This window comes from Equus przewalskii, chromosome 18 (genome assembly GCF_037783145.1).
Source record: "Equus przewalskii isolate Varuska chromosome 18, EquPr2, whole genome shotgun sequence".
NCBI lineage: Eukaryota > Metazoa > Chordata > Mammalia > Perissodactyla > Equidae > Equus > Equus przewalskii.
Genome location: NC_091848.1, coordinates 18490936 through 18513803, shown reverse-complemented (window position 1 = coordinate 18513803; position 22868 = coordinate 18490936). Strand labels below are relative to the sequence as shown.

Genomic DNA, 22868 nt, shown 5'->3' with positions numbered 1-22868 from the left:
GACATGCATCTCGTAGTCTCAAAAAGGAAATGCAGTAATCAAATTATGATGCAAATAAATAAATGATTACAAACTGTAATGAATGCTATGAGGAAATGTATATGATGCTCTGGGACCTAGGTTATATGAGGAGTCAGGGAAGATCTTTCTGAGGAAATCACATTTAAACAGAGACCCGAAAATGACAAAACAATAACTAAGCGTGGGAGTTAGTGTGGGAGAAGAGGTTCCTCTAGACCGAGAGAAATGCAAGCAAAAGGCGATGAAGCAAAACCGGGCACGAATTTCAGTTCAAAGCACTGAAAGGAGACCCATGCAGCTGGAGCTGAGAGCAAGGGAGAGCAGGAACACAGTCAGCTCTGGAGGCAGCTGCCACCATCATGGCCCTGGGGGTGTGAAGAGGAAGGAAGGCTTGCCCAAGGCCTCTCCCCCTTCTGGGGAATTGGGTAGGTCAGCAACAACTTTACACAGAATACCAAGAACAGAAATTAGGTTCTGAGAGGATAGCTAGTGCCAGAATTCCACCTGAAATTGTAAAAAGCAGACAGAGATGGAGAGGGAAACCTGTGCCAAGGTCCTTGTGGGAAAGCCAAAAATTCGGAGTCCAGACACCAAACCAGAAACACCAAAGTCAAAGAGGACCTTTAGATAAAGATGTCAGACTGAATACACACATCTACCTGTCCTTTCTCTCCCAAATTCCTTAGCCTACAAAAAAGAATTTTCTAAATGTTCACTGATAAAGGATAATTGTCCTGAAAAACAAAAATTGTACCATCACCCAACCAGAAATTTGAGACAGAAACAAAGTGGATGGGAAATTGAAGGGAAATAAGAGCCAATAAAACAAAAACAAATAAAAACCTCACCCAGCCTAAAGCACAAACAGGAGAAAAGTACTTGAGTGAATTTGTATTTTATAAGCAAACATTGTTTATTATGAAAATTACCATTGAGAGGGACTTATACATCCTGTATTCTGTTGGGAACATTTCAGGAGGCCAGGGTCTTGGAGGGGGTTAGACACCTGGAAAAACAGCCCTGGGCAATTGATCTCCAACCAGTGCATTCTTACAGTAAGCGCTCAGGAATGTGCCTGGTGGTCACGAGTTACTTTGCATCTGGTGAACATTAGAAATGTAACCAAAGTCTCCAGAACAGTTGAGAGTGATTGAGAGACTAAAAAAAAACTCTGCATAATGGCAAAAAGACCACCGAAAAACCTTAGGAGTTCTGTCAGCAGATGGTGGTACCAGCAGCAGGACGCCCTCGCGAGAAATGACAGCCAGGTAAGTTTCCTCTCCAACAGCGAGGTTGCTCTCGTTCCTCCTGCTCCGCAAAGCTGTCTGGACGCAGCGACGTATACCTTTTCTACTCCCATGTAAGGAAGTTGTGTTATTTACCTGAAACTTTGCTGTCTTCCAGTCAGCACAATCATCTTTATAAAAATGGCATGATTGCCTTTTTTTTTAATAAATAAATAAAAATTATCCTTGAAAAGCTCTTGAGAAAGGTCCACTTTGCAGACAATCTAAACTATCTTAAGCATCCAGCACAAGTGATTTTTTCCTCAGTGTTGTAACAGAATAATATTTCTTTGGTTAAACACCTAAAAAATGCTTGGCTTACATTTAGAAGCCATGTGATGACAGACAAAGCTGTATCTTTAATCATTATTGTCATACTAAATGTGGTGAGTGTTTTTACTACAAGAGGCACATGGATGCCAAATATGATGGAAAGAACAGCAGATTTACATCTCCCATCTGAGATTTGCTCATTCTGGGATGAAACTGAGTGAATAGAATGACAGGCAAAATCATCTGTCATATTAAAAGAATTTTTTCTTTATATTTCCCCTACAACATAATTGAATTCTGGAAAATTACATATGAATATAATATAAGTCCACTGTAAAAATAAGAACCATTCCAGATATAGTGCAAGCTTCGAGGAAGCAAAAATGGAAAGTAGAGTAGCTTTGGCAAAATTATCAGAGTAATTCATTAAATGGTGGCCTTTGGATAAGCCCCCTGAGTCAGAGATTTTCCTCTTCCCCTAGAGGAGTGAAGGGTAGCTACAAGAGCCGGCCCAATGGCATAGTGGTTAAGTTTGCATGCTATGCTTCGGCATTCCAGGGCTTCCCAGGTTTGGATCCCAGCGTGGACCTACAAACTGCTCATCAAGCCATGCTGTGGTGGTGTCCCACATAAAAAAATAGAGGAAGATGGGCACAGATGTTACCTCAGCAACAATCTTCCTCAAACAAAAAGAGGAAGATTGGTGACAGATGTTGGCTCAGGGCCAATCTTCCTCACCAAAGAGAAAAAGAATTGAAGCATAGTTACTGCTGCTCACCCCCCAACAGCAACCAATCTGCCAGGAGTATGAGTGCAATGAGTGTTGGAGCTGGAGAAAGAAGAAGAGCAATGAAGTAGCTCTAAACCTCCATGGTGATAGAAGAGAAAGAGAAAGGAAAAGGGGAGTAGCTAAATTGGGCACTTGTTCCCCATACAAAACTTTAAGATATTGTTCTCTAAGGTGTTTTCTGACATAAGGAGATCTAATTGGGACCAGAAAAGCAGTAAAGAATGCCAAATAATTTAAAATCCCAAAGAATGATAGAGAACCCTACCCTCACATCCAAAATCAAGTCATTCATAGACCCTACCTAGTCACATATCTTACCCAGTCCCCAAAGAGCATTGAAAATCATTAAACATTTCAGAAAACAATTACCAAAAATCAACTTAAGAAAAATGACTATTCAAACAAATAAGAAATCTTAAAGTTAAAATATGTTTCTAGCAATGTTCCAGATATTTATCACTGCATAACAAAATACCTCCCTAGTGGCACAACCATTTTACTGCATTTAACCATTTTGTGGGTCAGGGAACAGGGCAGGTCTCAGTTGGGTGATCTTTCTATTCCTTGTGTCATCGACTGATGTCATATGCAGCTGTCAGATAAACTGGTCTAGACTTTCCAAGACAGATTTATTCACGTGCCTGGTGCCTCACTGGGATGGCTGGAAGAATGGACTTGGTTGGAACTGTCAACCAGAGCATCTACAAGTTGCCTCTTAACACAGCAATCTCAGGGCAGTCAAATTTCTTACATGATGGCTGGCTTCCCCAAAGCAAAAATTCCAAGAAACCAAAGTGGAAGCTACAAGGAATCTTAGAACCCAGTCTTGGAAATCCAGTAATAGCATTTCTGCCCACATTCTAATGGTCAAGCAAAACTAAGGCTAAGCCTTAGGTACTCTCCACTCAAAGGCAGAGAATTAGATTACACTTTCAATAAGAGGAATAGCAAAGAATTTGGGACCACATTGAATCTACCACAGATGGATAGTTTCCACTCATGGCCATGATGGAATAACTAGTACCAGAAAAACCCTCCTGCAGTAAACAACTAGAAAACTGGAAAAACATGAAACAGCTGTTTTCAGACATTGGACAAAAGGCATGAAAGATTATGATCTCTGAGAAAGAGAAATAAATGAGGGGATCCCAACGATCACCTGGTTTTCTGGAGAGAAGCACTTCCTGGAAATCAGTTCAGGGAGAAAAAACCTAAGCAGAGTACCATGATGTTGATGAGCTAAGAAGATAGAGACTGAATTTTGGGAAGGCCCAGGTGACTGAAAATTTCAGAATAGAATATAAAAGAGAGAAAGAAACAAGGCAGAGAAAGAGTCCCAGAAATATGCACAAGGTCCCCTTGAAACATTCACTGAATCCTAACTCCAGAGGATGGGCATCTGCCACACTGGACAAAGTAGAATTATGAAAGAAGTACAACTACCAGGGACCTGTAGGATAAACAATTACTAAAGCAAGTACAAAGCAGAAAGATCTTTGACCAACTGCAAAAGAAAAACTTTGTTAAATACTGAAAGTATTAGGTAGAGGCTCCAGGAAGGCCATGCCTTATGAGTAGGACTAATTAGTCCTAGAGCAGTGGGTCTCAACTGGAGGTGATTTTGCCTGCTAGGAGACATTTACTAATATATAGAGCTAGATTTGATTGTTGAAGGAGGGCTGATCTTTGCATCCAGTGGATAGAGGCCAGGGGTGCTGCTAAAAATCCTACAATGCACATGACAGTCCTACCAAAAAGAAAAAGAAAGAAATATGGCAATAGTCCTGAGATTGAGAAACCCTGATTAGAGTAAGACTACTTTAGACCTGATCTAGTAAAGTTTAAAAACAAGCTTCAGATTGATTAAGCTCATATGCAATTAAATACATTGCTAATCAGAAAAAAAGATCTCAACAATCTTTAAATGAAACAACAAAATTAAAGGAAAACAACAATATTCAGACTATTTTTGAAAATTGTAATCACAATCTCCAAATTCAAATACAAATTTTCTAAACATGCAAGAAGCAAGAAAATTTCACCCATAAAAAGGAGAAGGGAAAACAGTCAATAAAAACAGACCCAGAAATGACAGAGATGACGAATAGAGAATATAAAACAGCATTATAAATATTTTCCAGAACTTAAAGGAAAATATGAACTTAAAGAAGAGAAAAGTGGAAACTATGAAAGAGAACTAAACTGAACTTCTAGGGCAAAGATATGCACTATCTAAAGTGAAATGTCACTGGCTAAGCTCTTAAGATGAGAAACTGCAAAAGAAACTGTACACTAAAAACTACAAAACATTCTTGAGACAAATTAAAGACCTAAATAAAAGGAGAGATGTAATGTGTTCGTGGATTGGAAAATTCAGTATTGTTAAGATATAAACTCTCTCCAAGTTGATCTATAGATTCAGCAAAATTTCAATCAAAAAATCAGCAGGCTTCTTTTCATAGAAATTGACAAACTGACTCTGAAATTTATGATGAATTGCAAAAATCAAGAATAGCCAAAATAAATTTGAAAATAAGAACAAAGTTGGAGAACTCACTTCAGGGCTTAAAGAGACACTAATGAAACAGTTTTGTCACAGTAGAGAGACAAATAAATAGATCACTGGAGCAGAAAGGAGTCCAGAAATAATCTACATATATACTATAGACAACTGGTTTTTGGTTTTTTTTTATAAAGGTACTAAATGGGTTCCTGAACCCATTTTCCAACATGTGAAAGGTAGGGGTGGTCTTCCCCACACATCCAAGCACTGCTACAGACACCAGCTGCATGTCCTATAATTCAACTTAATTCTGACACTATCTACCTGGAGATAGCATCAGACTCCACAGGGTAAGGGTTCAGTCCTACAAGACTGCCCTCCTGCCCTCCAGATGCCAGTCACCTGCCCAGATTGTCACCTAAATGTGACCTACTGGCTATAAATCAGAGGTCCCCAAGACCCCCTCCTTGGCTTCAACTAATTTGCTAGAAAAGTTCATAGAATTCAGAGAAACAATTTACTTACTAGATCACTGGCTTATTATAAAAGGATATAACTCAGGAACAGCCAGATGGAAGAGACGCCTAGGGCAAGATATGGGGAAAAAACTTAGCTTCCACGTCTTCTCCAGGTGCTCCACTCTCCCCAATCTCCACATGTTCACCAGTCTGGAAGTTTTCTAAACCCTCTCCTCTTGGGCTCTTATGGAGACCACATTACATAGGTATGATTGATTAAATCATTGGCCATTGGCCAACGGCCATTGGCCTCTCTCCCCTCCCCGGATGTGGGGGATCAGGGCGGGAGGCGGGGATTGAAAGTTCTAACCGGCTAATCACATGATTGGTTCTCCTGGCAACCAGCTCCCATCGTTAGGTGGGGTCTAAAAGTCACCTTCTTAACATAACAAAAGACATCTTTTTGCTCTCATAGTTAGGAAATTCCAAGGATTTTAGGCGCTCTGTGCCAAGAATGAGGTTGAAGGCTAAATACATATTTCTTATTATAAGTCACAGTATTGCAGGTACAAAGAAAAAACTTCTATAGGAAACCTAGGAGAAAATATTTCTGACCTTGGATTAGAAAAAATTATTTAGATATAACACCAAAAGTATAATACATAAAGCTAAAAATTGATGAATTGGATTTCATCAAAATTCAGAACTTCTGCTCTTTGAAAGGTACTGTTAAAGGAATGAAAAGATAAGCCACAAGTGAGGAGAAGTAATTGCAAGTCAGGTATCTAAATAAAGACTTGAATTTAGAGTGTAGAACTCTTAAATGTAAATAAAAAGAAAATAAACACTCCAATTAAAACTTGAGAAAAGATTTGAACAGACTCTCCACCAAATAAAATATATTGATGACAAATAAATGTGTAAAAAGATGCTCAGCATCAATAGTTGTTAGGGAAATGCAGATGGAAATCACAATGACACATTATTACACACCTATTAAAACAGTTAAAACTGAAAGGACTAAGCACACTTGGTGTTGGTAAGGATTTGGACAAACCTGAACTCACAGATACTGCTGATGGGCACGTAACACGACACAACCACCTTGGAAAACAGTCTGGAAGTTTCTTGAAAGTTAAACATACACCTAACATATGATCCAATCATTCTACTCATTAATATTTATCCACAAGAAATGGAAGCACACGTATATAAAAGACGTGTACACACTTCTTCACAGCAGCATTACTTCCAATATTTCTAACAGCCCCAGATTGAAAATATCCCAACATTTCAGACATTGAAATACTTCTCAACAAGAAAAAGGAATGCAACGACACGGATAAATCTAGAGTAATTATGCTGAGTGACAGGGGTCAGACCAAATGAGTATATTCTTTATGATACAATTTATAGAAGAGCCTATAAAATCTAAACTTATTTATAGTTGGAGAAAGCAAATCAGTGGTTGCTTGTGAACTGGGAGTAGTGAGAGGAAGGGATTTCAAAGGTGCACAAGGAATCTTTTGTGAGTGATGAATATATTAACTTTCTTGATTGTGGTAGTGGTTTTATAAATGTACACAGATTTCAAAACTTATCCAATTGCATCCTTAAATAGACGTGGATTATTGAATTTTAATTATACCCCAATAAAATTAATTTTAATAAAAAGAAATATTGGCCAAACTTTTTCTTCCAAATTTGATGAAAACTGTAAACACTTATATCCCAGAAGCTCAATAAGCACCAAGCAGAATGACACATAGAAAATCACGTGGTTCTATACGTGGAAATACACCACTCAGATCCACCTTCAAGGAAAGATTTGTTGTCCCAACTCTGGGAGTACTGTTAGTAAACAGCCTGGAACTTTCAGCCCACTTAAAGATTGCTTCAGTTGCAGAGAGCCGCCTCACCCAAGGGGATGCCCTTCAGCGGGGTGCTCATATTCAAATCACTGATCTTGGCAGAGGCATCCAGAGGTCCCCATGAGGTGAACTGGGGCTGTTGGGCCATCATGACACCCTCATGTCTCTCTCTGCACAATTCCCACTTAACCTATCATCCTTCCACAGTTGTTGAGCCGTGGGCACTCCCTCAGAAACAATCTGAACAACCGAACTCTGTCTCAGAATGTGCTTTCCAGAGAATTCGGCCTGAAATGTCAAGGCACACCATAAGCAAATGCCTGTACTCAAAAGAGGGAGGAAAATTTCCTAAAAGCAGACAGAGCTACAAGATACATTATATACATGATTTTTTAAAGTCTACAGACTTCTTATCAAAAACAGGGCAAGCTATACAATATGAAATCATTATGTTGTACACCTGAAGCCAATATAATGCTATATGTCAATTATACTTCAATTTAAAAAACTGCAAGCCAGAAGATAAGGGAGTAACATTCTGAAAGTTTTTAAAGAAAAAGAAATGGTCAAACTAGAATTCCATATTGAATGAAAACCTCCTTTAAAAATGAAGGCAAAATAAAGACTTGTTCAGAAAAACAGAAGAATGAGGTAATTTTCCACCAGGAGACCTACACTACAAGAAACGATAAAGAAAGTTCCTTAGGTGGAAACAAAATGATACCTGATGGAAAAGCATGAAGAGCGGTAAAAATGATAACATGAGAGTAGACATATAAAACTCTAGTTTTTCATTTCTTTTGATAATAACTGATTATTTAGAGGAAAAATAATAACTTTGTACTCTAGAGTTTAAAACATATGTAAAATGTATGACCATAACAGAAAGTACAGGAGAGAAGAAATGGAAGTGTATGGCTATAAGATTTTTACAATATGTGGTTGCCAGCTTCCAAGATGCCTCTCAATCATCTCTACTTTCTGATATTCATGCAATTATGTGTCACCCTCCCACTCTGAGCCAAGTGACCTGCGTGACCAATAGAATACTAGAGAAATGATTCTGTGTCACTTTTGAAGTTAAATTATGGAAGGCATTGTGGTTTCCAGCTTGTTCTCTTGGGATACTTCCTCTGGGGGAAGTCTTCCCATGTCATGAGGACATTCCATCAGCCCTGTAGAATAAACCCCTGGAGAAGAACCAAGTCTACTTACCAACCATCGGCATGGTCTTGCCAGCCCTGTAAGTGAGCCACCTTGGAAACACCTCCTCCAGCCCCTAAAACCTTCAGATGACTGGGGCCCCAGATGACATCTTGACTGCAATCTCACAAGAGGCCCCGAGGCACAAATACTACTAAGCCACTTGCAATTTCCTGACCCACAGAAACTGTGAGAGATTTCTTTAAATGTCTGTTGTTGTTTTAAGCCATAAAAATTCCCACTCATTTTATAAGTATTACCCTGATATCAAAACCAGATAAGAATATTACTCAAAAAGAAAACAAGAGACATGAAGAAGTACATTCCATAATTGCAGAGAAATACAAGTGGGGTTTATACCATGAATACAATGTTTAATAACTGAAAATCAGATTACAGCATATAAGAGAAAAACTATATGATCATACCAATATAATTTGACAAAATCTAACACCTATTCATGATTTTTAAATAATAATTCCGTAAACTAGGGAGAGAAGAGAACTTCCTCAATTTGATAAGGACATTTATAAAAAGCCTGCAGGAAGCATTACTCTTAGTGGTAATAGATTTAATGTTTTCTCCAAGTTTGTGAAAAAAAAAGTCTAGGATGACTGCTCTTATAATTTCTATTCAACAGTGTACTGGGAGTCCTAGCTCACTACAATCAGGCAAGAAAATTAGAACTAATAAGTTGATTTAGCACAGTCACAAAATGCAAGGTCAATATACAAAATTCACTTGTATTTCTATGTACTAACAACAAATAATTGGAAAATAAAATGTAAATAATACCATTTAAGGTAGCATCAAAACACATAAAATAATTAACAAAGTATGTGCAAGAGCTATATACTGAAAGCTATAAAACGTTGATAAGAGAGACTAGAGAAAGCCTAAATAAATGGAGAGATATGCTATGCTTGTGGCTTGCAAGACTTAATATTGCTATGATGTAAATTCTCTCCAAAGTTATTTATAGATTTAATGCAATCTCAATCAAAATTTCGGCAGATATTTTGCATAAATTGACATACTGATTCTAAACTTACACAGAAATACAAAAGACCAAGAACACCCAAAACAATTTTAATTTTTTTTTTTTGAGGAAGATTAGCCCTGAGCTAATATCTGCTGCCAATCCTCCTCTTTTTGATGAGGAAGACTGGTCCTGAGCTAACATCTGTGCCCATCTTCCTCTCCTTTATATGTGGGACGCCTACCACAGCATGGCTTTTGCCAAGCAGTTCTATGTCTGCACCCGGGATCCGAACTGGCGAACCCTGGGCCACTGAAGCAGAACATGTGAACTTAACCGCTGCGCCACCAGGCCGGCCCCCAAAACAATTTTGAAAAATAAAACTGGAGGACGTATACTATCTGATTGCAAGACTTGCTATAAAGCAAAAGTACGATATTGGCATAAAGATAGACGTATGGATTAATGGAACAAAATTGAAAGTCCAGAAATAAACCTAAACATATGTGGTCAGTTCATTTTGTACAAAGGCACCAAAGTAGTTCAATAGGGAAAGGATTGTCTTTCCAACAAATTTTCAGAAACAGCTGACTGTCTATGTTTCCAATTAGGGGAGAAAAAAAAAGCTCTTGAATAATTTCTTGCCTTGTACACAAAACCATGAACAATAGAAGAAAAAATTTTAAATTGTACTTCATCAAATCTAAAATTTTCTATTCTTCAAAAGGCACTGCTTTTCAAAAAACACTGTTAAGAAAATAAAAAGTTAAGGCACAAAAGGAGAAAGTAGCTGCAACACTTATAAAGGACTTGTAACTGGAATGTTTACAAATCAATAAGAAGACAAATGACTCAACTTGAAAACGGTCAAAAGGTTTGAAGAGGCATTTCAGGAAGATGTATGAATGGCCACAAAGCACATGGAAAGATGCACAATGTCATTAGACATTAGCGGAATGCATGTTAAAACCATAATGAAATACTTCTACGTGCCCGTTAGAATGGCTAAAAGTTAAAAGCCTGACCATAACAAATGTTGATGGAGATGTAGAGCAAACGGAACCCTCATACATTGATGGTAGAAATGCAAAATAGTACAGCTACTTTGAAGTACCATTTTCAGATTCTTATGAAGTTAAACATATATTTACCACACAACCTAGCACTTCTACTCCTTGGTAGTCACCTACGAGATATAAAAGTGTATGTCCACACAAAGACTTGCAAGTGAATGTTCATAGTAGCTTCATTCATAATAGACTCAAACAGGAAACAACCGAAATGCCCATCAAGCGGTAGGGTGACAAATAAATTGTAACATATCTGTATAATGGAATACTATTCAGAAATAAAAAGAAACAAACTACTGCTATAGGCAACACTATGGATGAATCACACAGACATTACGGTTAGCAAAACAGCTGGATATGAAAGACCACATATTATATGATTCTATTTACATGAAGTTCTAGAACACACAAAACTAATGCATAGTAATAAATTTCAGATCAACGGTTGCTTGGTGTGAGGAGAGTGAGGGAGTACTGTCCGCACCAAGGCACAAGGAAACTTGGAGGTGATGAAAATGCTCTCCAGCTTGCTTCGAGTGGTATATATTCTATCTACATGAGCGTATAACATTTACCAAGACCCATCTAACTGCTTAAATTACGACTATTTTGTTGTATGTACATTTTACCTCTATAAAGTTGATTTTTTAAAAACTAAAATCTTTATCTTACAAACGAAAAAGTTGTGTCTCTGAAATTAAAAGTTCAATAGATGCGATAAATATGGAAGCGACTCAGCTGAAGATCAAATCAGTGAGCTAAAAGATCAAAAGCAAAGCTTCTTAGCCCAAAAGGACATGGCAATATCAAGTATTATAGAATACTTGGATATTTTAGATAATTAAAAAGTTCCAACAGTCATCAACAGGAGTTCTACAAAGAGGAAATAGAGGGGAAGAATGGAGAATTTTCTATAAGAAAAATACAATTTCCCAGAACTGAAGAAAGTCAAGAGTCTTCACACTATGAGTACCACCGGCTGCAGAGAAATTAGGACAAAGGAAAAAAAAATATCTTGTTAGATAACTGCACAAATACTGGCAAAATTTCAGGATTCTCTGGAAAACGACAATTTAAAAAGCTTCAGACACAAAACAATCTACAAAGGAACAAGGATCGAGTGGAATCAGATTTTACATTGGCATCACTGATTGTCAGAAGAAAATAAAGCAGTGTCTTTAGTATTCTGAGAAAAAAGTGATTTGTAGTCTATAATTTTGAACCAAGTCAAACCGGCATTTACTCACAAGGGTAGAATAAAGACCTTTTCAGGCATAAAAGAACTCAGAAATTTCATCCTCCTGAGACTTTTCCTGAAATACCTCAGATCTTTCCTCTTCTTTCCATCTCCACTTGGTTTGCTGCTGCCTAGCCTCTGCCTCTGGCCTTGCCCCAAACTATACCTTTTTGACTTTGCAGCTGGGATGATGTTTTTAAAAGGCAAAGTTGATCATTTTCTCCTCCAGTAAAACCCTTCACTGAATTTCTTCTCCATGCTTATCTCCAGCCACTCTTCTTTTTCTCCAGCTACTTCTGGTCTCCTGAGAGCCCTTCCTTCTCTCCCATTTCTGTCTGAGCTATAGTCTCTGAGTCTCTAGAATGTTCCATGTTCCTTCCTGATTGCCTATGCTGGGAATGCTCTTCCCCTGGCTCATTCCTCATCTTCCTTCAGATCTTTCTGAGTCTTAATGTTATTTCCTCAGAAAAGTGTTCGATGGACCCCCACTCCCATCCCCACTCCCATCAGATTAGGTTCAAATCCTCTGTTATTGACCCTGACTTTTACTTATAATTATAATGATTGTATTATACAGCTGTAACTAAATATGTATTTGTATAATTATTTGTTCATGTCTTTTTTCCCAGTAGACAGTAAGCTCTATCAATGTAGTCTCATTTTACCTCCAGCTCCGTGGGCAAGAAAGCTGTCAGTTCCTAATATTTGTTCTCCTTTCTCTAGTAACAGACTAGATATTTCAGTCTCCCTTGACTGTGCGGCTAAGTTCTGGCCAATGGAGCGTGAACACAACTTGTGGGTTGCGCTCTTAAAGGAAACAGGTTTGATCTTCGCTTCCCCATTTCACCTTCCTGCTTGCTAGCAAGCCATCATAAACCTTACCAAGGTCAAAACCTTAGGGACCAAGGATCGACAAGCCGAGAAAAGTATCCCTGACTCTGAGGGGCCACCTCATACCAATCCTGGAATGATATTCTTGGACTGTTAGTTGAATGAAAAAAGAAAAATACTTCACATTAGATTGCCAGACCCTGGCTCCCTCCTGAAAAATACTACTCCTTCCCCAAAAGAAAGAACTCTAGAATTGGCTCTCGTTTCACTTATGATTTCTTATATGCTCTTTCCTTTCACTTAGGGGTACCATAAATATTTATTATATTCAATGATCTATTTATATAATCTTTCAATTTTTTATTATCCAGTTATCTAGATGTCCTCTTTAAGACCCACTGCTTCCATGTTATCAGTCTGAAATTAAAATGGGGAAAGAGGATGTAACTGGAAAACACCTTCTTATGAGCTATATTTAGAGTCCTAAACGTGTCTTCACCTCAAGGAGAAAAAGGGTATCCATACCGAAACAGGCAAAATTCAAGTCGGTATGGAAAGATCTTACTGTATCTTGAGTTTCAAGGGGCATTGACAAGAACAACCTCACACACAGATGTGGCAGTCCATTGTGTAAGTGTAAATATCCATGGACAATTGCAGTAGCCTCTTAATTGATCTACCTACCTCCACTATGAACCCCTCAAATCTGTCTGCCAAAATGATATTTCTAAAATGAAAATCCGATCATGTCACTTGCCCTGCTCAAAATGCTTCATTGGATTTTTATTGCTCTCGGGATAAAAGACCAAAATCCTCACTGTGGCTTTCGAGCCTCTTTAGGATCCTCTGCCTCCTTCTCTAACCTTCTCCTGCCTCCCTCTCCCTTGCTCTCTGAGTGACAGCCACGCTTGCCTTTCTTCAGTTTCCTCCAAGCACCATCTCCTTCCCCATGAAGAGCCCTGACTCAGGTTATTCCTTTTGCTAGAAATATTCTTCCCCACTCAGGACTCCCTTGACTTTAACTCCTAACCGAATGTCACATTTTTAGGGAAGCAAGCCTTGTGTGAATCTTCAGACTTATTCACATTCCCCATTTATACTCTTATAGTTTTTCATAGAACTTATACAGTTGTAATAAATTATCTATTTGTAAGCATATTTGATTCAAGCATAACTCCTTTATTGGCCACAAGGCTCATGAGAGTGAGGGTCACATCTATCTTGCACACCATCGCATCTCACGGTTTATGGGGGGACTTACTAAATGTTGATTGAATAAAATGAATGAATGGATGGATGAGATAGGATTTGCAAAGTAAAGGTAAAAGGCACTCCTGCATATCTTTTCTATCAGCCTTCTTCTTAGGGCCTGCAATTCTCTCCATTGTTTTAATCTAATCTAACATAGATTAAGGGTTTCTGGAATTTGATTGTTAAACCTGAAATATATGCTTCTCAGGCTCTATTTCCATCTGTAGCTACCAACCAGAAACAGTGTGAAAGAGCAAAGCCCCTGTGGAAATTCTAGGCAAACCCCTACTTGTGAACATAATGTTCTGGGGTGCAAACTCAAGTGTGGAAAGGGGAGGGAGGGGCTCACAGGAGGAGAGGTAGCATGGTGTGGTGGTTATGAGCTCAGACTTTCCAGCCGACTCTCTGGTTTTGAATCTCTTCCCATCACTTCTGAGCTATTACTCATAGGCAGTTTTCTACCCTCTCTGTGCCTCAGTTTTCTCAACTGCAAAATGGAACTAAATATTATGTGCCTCATAGGCTGATGAGGATCAATGAGTTAGTGCTAGTAAAGTGCTTATAAGAGTCCCTGACAGAGGACAGGCACTACATAAGTGCTTGTAGGTAAAACTTGTTTCACAGGAGATGCTGTTCCCAGAGAGGTAAGACCTATTAGCAGCCAGAACAGTCAAGTGTATATAAACGCAACTTCAGAGGACATAGGCCAGGTCTACCCGCTTCTCACCATCCTTAACACGTTGCTTTGGGTTAAGGAATTGTGCCACTTGGGAGTCTCTTGTTATATACGGACATCTTCCAGGAACTGTAAACAGAAAGCCTTTTTACCGCAGCCAATCTTCTTGACAAGGTGCAAGTGCAAGGCGTGGTATGATTTATTTTAATAAACAGGGGTTGAAGAGCAGTAGTTAATTTAATCGGGTGAATATTTACAGAGAATGGCAGAGAATAGCTAGCTGTTCCCCACTCTCCATGCTGTCGCCCTCCCTGGCACACTGCTGGCCTGCATGTAGGCCCATTGCATGTAGGAAGGGCACGTGAAGAGCTCTTTTCAGTGGATTGTGAGCAGAGCGATGGGTGGCACGTTCAGGCTCTGGCAGTTAAAAGCAGGTGCTCTGCTCTCCTTTACACCTCATCTGAGGATTTGCTGGAGGACCCATCCTGCACGAAGCAGAGTTTCCACCTCCTCCCTCTAATTCCAGTCCAAGGCTTCTCTTTGTTCTGTGAGTTTAAAGTGGGGCCTCAGAGTTATTTCAAGGGGGCTTCATTACTAAGAAACTTGATGAATGGCTTTAGAATCAAAACCAGCTTTGCTATTGAAGCTATAGATTCATATTGGACTGTTAAGTGAGCAAGAAATAAACTCTTACTGGGTTTAGTTAGTTTAGTTAGCCTACTCTGGCTAACACCGAATGACTGGGCCAGGTGCTCTGATCAATTTATATAACTCAGTTTTAGCTAAGGTTTCCACGTCCATTGGAATCCAGACATGCTGTTCAAGTCTCAAGTCCTCCCCCGAGATTACTGAGATGTCTGTGAAGTTGTATTCTTATGCTCACCTCTGGCACTGATCTCTTGGTTCCGCAGAATTAGAAAAGCTTATTCATGCCGTTTCTCGGATACTTTTTCTATTCCCAGCAGCATCAACTAAACATGAAAAGCAACCTCCACTCAATTTCTGCTTCCTTCCCCCTGCAAAGTCCACTCTCATAATGCTCTGGTTGTTCCATTGACTTTACTGAATTTGGGAGTACAGTGTGACAGTGCAGGCATTTACCTCGTACCATCCATGGAACTTCAAAAAGAAGAATAGACATTTTCCTTAAAATCCTTCAACTCTACTCCACCCAATAAAACTGCAAGAGATAATCTTCATCCGCACTAGAATCCTTTTTTCTTCTTAACCCTCTGTGTTAGACTGCCCCTAATTTGAGAACACCAAAATTTTCTCCCTGTTGTATGTACTTCAGCAGTTTTAATTTAATGAAATTCACTTCTAAACCCAAGCTCACTTCTAGGCCCATCTTTGCAATGCCAAACCCATCAAGGTCATCTTCAGTGTAAGAGGGCTCTCCAGGCTTCAGAATCCTTTTCGCAAAGACATAAAAATACACAATCACTCCCACAGGAGGTGTATGGTCCCATGGAAAAGAGAAGACAAATACTCAAATAATTATAAAGCAGAGTAAACTATTATACCTCACCAACCCGGCTACCTCTTTCATATCCCCACCGGACTCTGGGAGAAAGGACCGAAGCTAGCTTCGTTTCTGTCTACTCCGTTCACCTACAGAGATCTCTGACTTTGGCGGAATCAAAAATCATTTCCCTTCACAGAAGAGGAAGGACCTTTGGTCTATGGCCATTCAACTTCACGACAGTCTTCTCTTTCCCCATGGAGAAAGAATTAAATCCTAGCTTTCCACGCAACTCCTCAAATAATAAATTGAGGCTATAAAGACAATTCCAATTCAAGGTTTCTTTTTGTTATGTGAGCTTAAATTTGAGCCCTGGAGTTATTTTAATGATACTCTCTTTGCTGGACGGTATCATGAATGGTCTTATATTTAAGGCTAGCTTTGTTATTGAAGCTATAGATAAATGACTCTCAGTAATAGTAATCTTTGGTGCTTCAGTTCTGGGATATTATATTTTAAGTAAAATACAATGGAGAAAACAACTCAGCATCTTCAAAGTCTTCTAGAATAGTTTGATTTCATCATATTACTGATTCTGGGCCACTTGGTTTATTGCATAGGTGATATACATTAGAGTTAGAGGGAAGAAGAGAATATTGTGCAACCATGATCATCCATTACAGGGCTGATATTTGATGGAAAGCGTTAATTCATTTTCACTGTTAAGTATCCACTGAAAATGCTGATACTAATCACAGTAGTATGGTCACTGAAAAAAAGGCTTATATTTTTATTGGAATCTCATGGTTAAACATGTCTTAATTGATAAATCGAACTACTACAGCTTTTTTCACTTAAGATGATACATTTTTAGGTCTCAAAATCCTTGTTTTCTCTTTTGTCCTTTAAACATTAACAGATATAACCTTTATCTTACTGTAGTCATAAAGAAAAGTTAAATTGCATTACTATTTACTTTTAAAACATAACAGACTGTAAGTTTCCTCTCTGAATCACTGGCCTTTTACCTTTTACATGGAAGATGTAAAGATTAATAAGAAATTGAGAGGAGTTATGAATATTTAATCTGCATTTATTTAAAAATGAAAATACTACATATGATTTCTAAGCCTTCTATATTAGCACCATTGAACTGATACTCAAAAACAGATGAAAACAGATCTTAGATGAACCCTGTGTTCTAAATTATTATTGATTGACTGACTGTACCTTTGAATCAGTATATTACATTTTACTTTCCAGATACAGCTGCATTTCAATAAACCTTTTTGGGTTGGACCTGCCAACTGAATGTATATTCTTCTAGCATTTATAAGACGATCTGAAATAAAATTATAGAATTGCAGAACTGTAAGGGACTTTGGCCTCTTCAATTGTCATCTAAACAGCCTACTTGCCATTTGTCAGATGGCATCTGTTTGAAAACCAAGAAACATCTTAACCAAGCTTTTAAAAAGAATAAAATGTAATTTTTTAAATCAACCTTTTAATCAATTGAACAATAGGTAAGCTCATAAGAAGTAGCAGAAGTGAAATTATTTTATGATCTTGATTTTAACTTGCTTTTTAAAAATGATCCTAGAGTTTTGTTTTTAATTTTGTTTTCCCTGTGCCAACTGGGAAAACACCAAATGCCTGGGCTGCCAGGAAACTTCATGAGGCCCAGAGGTAATGAGGACGGAGCAAGAATGATGCCAGAGCTCCAGCAGGAGAGAGGCCTTGAGAGGGAACCTGGTCTGGTGAGTCCCAGCCTGCAAGGCACTGGGAGCACTTAGGGATTTTTTGAAAATGCAGATTCCTCAGTTTTGCCCTGGAGATCTAGATTCAATAGTGATAAGCCAAGGCTCAGAAATATATATTAAATTTTTCAGGTAATTTAGATGATCAGCTAACCTGTTGTACCTCATCTTAGTCCATTTCCTCATTTTAGAGTACCTGAAAATGGCTTTCACAAAATTAGCTGGTAACCAGAATTGAGATTTAAATCCAACTATCCATATCCCATGGATAATAAGTAATTATTCTAATTAGTGACCAGAATTGAGATTGGAATCTATATCCCATGGATTTCCATATCCATGTTCCTTCACTGTGACTGCTTGACGAAGAGGAATGAAGGGACCATGGGCCTAACACTGAGAACAGAGGGCCTAGCTGCCTGCTTTCACCTTGGAGAGTCCTGGTATCTGTTTTGAAGAATTTGAATCAGCAATTCCACTAGCATTAATTATCGTAGTGGAAAATTGGAAACTATTTAATTGATCAACAATAAGACATTTGATATATAAATTATAGTACATAGTTATAGTGCACATGAAAATATGTGGTCTTTAACAAAGATGATGTAGGTGTATGCTTAGGACATGGAAATATGTTCATAATATATATACATAAACACACAAATCTGAAGAGCATGTATCAAAATATTGATAGTGATTTTCCCCGTGAATGGTGGTGTGAGATCATAGAAGTCTTTCCAAAAGTTTGCTAATCATCTTTCACTTATTTTGCCAACAATCACATGTTGATTGTAATCAACATAGGCACACAACACACTCCCATACAAATCCAGAGTTTTCTACGGCTTCGGAGGCAATGTGGTATGGTTTGATGATTCTGTTGAACCATAGTTCAACCCAAACAAGAATAAAGATAATGAGAAGGCTGCAAGTTTTTTCCTTGATAGAATTATCTGTGGGCTCTTTTTGTGTGTGTCCTGTAAAAATGAAACAAAATAATGCATAATTTATATATTTAAATTAACTGTGTATTTGCTGAAGGTCTGTGTTTATGTGAAGGCTCTTCCATAGGTCCTAGCAGGTAAATGTTACTATCACAACCAATGTTAGTTTCTCTTTCCCTCAGGGATTTGATTGGTGGTTTAGAGAGGGCTATAATAACACAAATGTATAGCAGTTTTTTATAGGAGGAAAGGAGTGAGATTCTGTAATTGACCTAATATTAGATCTACAGTTCCACCGAAGACCTTGCCTTCCACCGTGTTTCTTAATAATTTAGCTATAGTGGTGTACAAAGGAAGTGGTGTGTATTTAGAGAGAAAATATTGAAACCTCCGTTGAAGATAAGGTTATATGGTCTAGCAATAAAAATGTGTGCCTGGGTAATATATTACTATCTTTTCCGTGTTGACTGCAGCTCTCGTAAGTCAAAGGTGGTTATTTCTTCTACGAGACAGGGTTGTGATGGAAAGAGCATTTGCTGATTTTATGATTCTAATCTTGTTCTGCTCCTGACTAGTTCTGTGATCGTGGGTAACAGATAAATGTTAAGTTCAAGGTTCAAAACAAATCTGACAGTCACTCCAGAAAGTGCCCCATTTAACTGTGTATGTGTCTACCCAATTTCAAGTGTATATTTATATATGCAATATGTACCCTTAAGCTAAACATACAAAGTTCTTATACTATATTCTTAAGCTAAGAATTTCAGAGGCCATAAACTAGACTTTTATAGGCCATCTAAAAATAGATTATTTTCTTTTGTTAAGCCAGATGCCCTGGAACATTAAAAATTAAACATTGAAATTAGAGGGATGACAGTAGAAGGTACTTTTTATAAACACTGCTTCTCAGTACCTTAGGACTTTTCTGCTAGTTTTCTAATGGTGGATACATAATGCTGAGGCGTGAGGCCAATTGCTAGGCTGGGGATGTGACTGCTGGTGTTGGCTCCATGTTTTGAGACCAGCTCTATAGAACCTTAAGGCAGCTGGGTGTATTCCAGGCCCATGGTCCCAATAGTGATAATAACTAGTATTTGCTGATTGCTTATTTTTTTGTCAAGCCCTGTGCTAAATATTTTACATGCATTAACTTATTTACTCTTAATTTTATTGATGAGGAAATGAGGCACTGAAATGTTAACTTGCCTAAGTTTTCTCCGCTAGTGGGAGGCACAGCCAGGATCCAAACTCAGGGCATCTGACGCGGAAACCACAGCCTTAACAATTCCCTGTGAACGTCCCCTGTGGGATGACCACCATGCTCCATGAGGAGGGTGGCTCAGTCTCCTGTGTTCCCATTGTGTTCATGGTCACAGATCCTAGTTCTGGTTATGTATTCAATAAATATACCTAAACAATGAATAAGCGATATCAGTGTTTCTCATCAGTTGCAAGATATCTTGCAAATGATTTATCTCAAATGATAAAGTTCTAAAGCTTCAAACTGTCAACTTTAAAAAATAAAATAGAGCAGAATCAAGGTTGCCTGGGAAATAGTGTCATTCTTTACTCATTTCCCTTTTGGTGCCGTAATAAGCCCAAATATCTCAGTGGCTTAACATGTAAGAGTTTATTTCGCACTTACATGTCCGCTGTAGGTTGAGCAAGTCAGCAGGGCACCTGTCGTCCTCCATTCAGTGCCTCGGAACACAGGCTACTTCCATGTGCTCCCACCATCTCAATGGAGGGCTCAGAAAAGAAGCTGCAAGGTCAAGCAGGGCTTTACACCCCAGCCTGAAGTGACAAGTAAATGACATGCCACTTCCACTCAGACGTTATTGGCCAGAACTAGTGAGACGGCTCCAGCTAACTACATGGGATCTGAGAAGTAGTCGTCTGTGTACCCAGGAGAGAACTGGATATAGGCGAGCCCCAGTAATGTCTTCCATGAATAAACGAAATGAGTATTGTGTAGGTGCTGGAATTAGTCATAACATTAAAAAGCCCTGTTGAAATGTGTCATACTGACCAGTGCTGCCTTAGGGGTAGGAGGGAAACAAGAAGAAGAGGGGAGGCAAAATTAAACAGGCTCAGGGAGAAAATGTTATCATGTCTCCTTTCTGCTCATGAGTTGGAGAATTTGTACACAGTTTGTCATACACACATAGAGAATGAAGAAAATTACCTCCTTGTATATAAACAAAACATTTTCGATGGGCTCAATAGCTAAATGTAAAAAGAAAATCTATAAAAGAATTTTCAAACATACAGGAGAATATGATTATTTACTGAGGCCACAGAAGCCCATCTTAAGCAAGACACAGCACAAAACCTATAGAGGAAAAAGGCTGATCTTTAACTACAGGAAAATTAAAACTTCTCTTCAACAGAAGACATTGCAGACAAAGTTGAAAGAAAATTGATATGCTGGGAGAATATGTTTTCAACCTGTCCAACACAAAAAAGAATTAACAATCAAAATATATAAGGAATTCTAAACATAAAAAAAAAAAATCAATGCATTGAAGAGGAAATACCAAGGGCCAATAAGCTAATGAAAAGATGCTTTACCTCAGTAGTAATCAAGAAAAAGCAAATTAAAACAACAATGATATACTTTTAACTCACCAGATTAGAAAAAATCAATATGATTAGCAAGAGTCTTAAAAACCTTGTAGAGGGCCAGGCCCATGGCATAGTGGTTAAGTTTGGCATGCTCCACTTCTGTGGACCAGGTTAGCGGGTTCAGCTCCTAGGCACAGACCTACACCATGTGTCAGCCACACTGTAGTGGTGACCCGCATATAAAGTAGAGGAAGATTGGCACAGATAATAGCTCAGGGCTAATCTTCCTCAGCAAAAAAAAAAAAAAAAAGAAGAAGAAGAAGAAGAAGAAGAAGAAGAAGAAGAAGAAAGAAACGTACAGAGTTATACCTTCCTGTATAATGTTAGTGGGAATGTAGATGGCAATATCTTTCTGAAGGCTATTTGGCAGTAGTTATTAAAATGCACATTCCTTTCAACCCAGCAATTCCACCTCTAGATTTTTATCCTACAGAAATTTGTATGCACACAGAAATGCATGGGCAAGATGTTTGTTAAGGCATTATACATAGTAGGAAAAAAATGAAAACAACTTAAATGTTCAACAATATGGGAGTGTGAAGTAAACTGTAGTGCATCTATGCCACAGTATTACACATAGCAGTAACAAAGAATGAGAGGAAGGTAATTAGAAACCCAAGAAAAATAAAAACAAAATTCCATAAGAAAAAGTATGATGGTAATATTTTTAAATGTGGCATGACTTTGAGCAAAGGGTAGCCTGGAATAGTTGGAATTCATTGTAATATTCTGACTACCATCAGTGTGGTGACATTGGAACAATAGAGAAGGAAATATATCACATTGTTTACTTCTGCAGTGAACAATATTTACACAGTCATGATAATGTAAATGCTGTTTATTACTTTTCATCTTTTAGAATCAACCTACAAAGGATTAAAGACTTAACTAAGGTTCTAAAAGATTCAAAATGTTACCAACAAAAAATTGTTACCAACCATAACAATGTTACAATAAAGGTAACAGGGCATAATGTGGCAGGTGGAAGAGGCTGGGAAGCAAGACAGCGACAAGGGTGTTCTCATCCTTCTCTCTCAGGGAAGGGAGAAACACTGTCAGGGGCACTTTTGCTTGGTCTGTATTGTTTCAAATTTTTGTAATGTGAGTGTACTTGTATATTCTTTGTGTACTCAATAATAAATTAAAATTTTTAATGTCAATTTCTAAAGAAAAAGAAAACAAAGTATGAGAATAAATTTTTGAAAGCCCTCCAAGACCTATTCAAATATCTAGACATACCTGTGAGTGTATTTTTCTTCTAATTATCTGGAAAATTCTTATTTTCCACTTCAGGTGTGTAGTGTAGAATCGTTCTTGAAATCCAATGCACTTTTTAAATGTTTCCTAGTATATCCATATAATGAATCCAAAGAATTCCTCTTTACTTTTCCTGCTCAGATCAATGTGTATTAGGTAACACAATTGAAATTCTTCTAATATTGTATTAATATAATAATAGCAAATGAGAAAAATAGAACAGAAGTATCACCCTAAGATGATTTTAAAAGCACTTAATTATCTAATATAATTATCTTTTAAGCCCCAATTATAATACATAATTATCCTACTGAAATGTCAGCTGTCGTGGGTCATAGCTAAAAGTGGTAGCATAAAAAAGGAATGCCTGG

General features: G+C 38.0%; 1 long non-coding RNA gene across 2 annotated transcripts in view; it reads right to left on the bottom strand.

Annotated features, from left to right (window-relative positions):
- The window catches only part of LOC139076993 (uncharacterized), an 82108-nt gene that overhangs the window by 37696 nt on the left and 21544 nt on the right, over window positions 1–22868 (bottom strand). Inside the window, exon 1 of one of the 2 annotated variants that reach the window (XR_011529082.1) lies at window positions 5399–5682. The exons of the other annotated variant lie outside the window; for it this stretch is intronic. This is a non-coding gene — a long non-coding RNA (uncharacterized lncRNA). Of the gene's footprint in view, window positions 1–5398; window positions 5683–22868 lie in introns of those variants that run through there. 2 annotated transcript variants of the gene reach the window in all.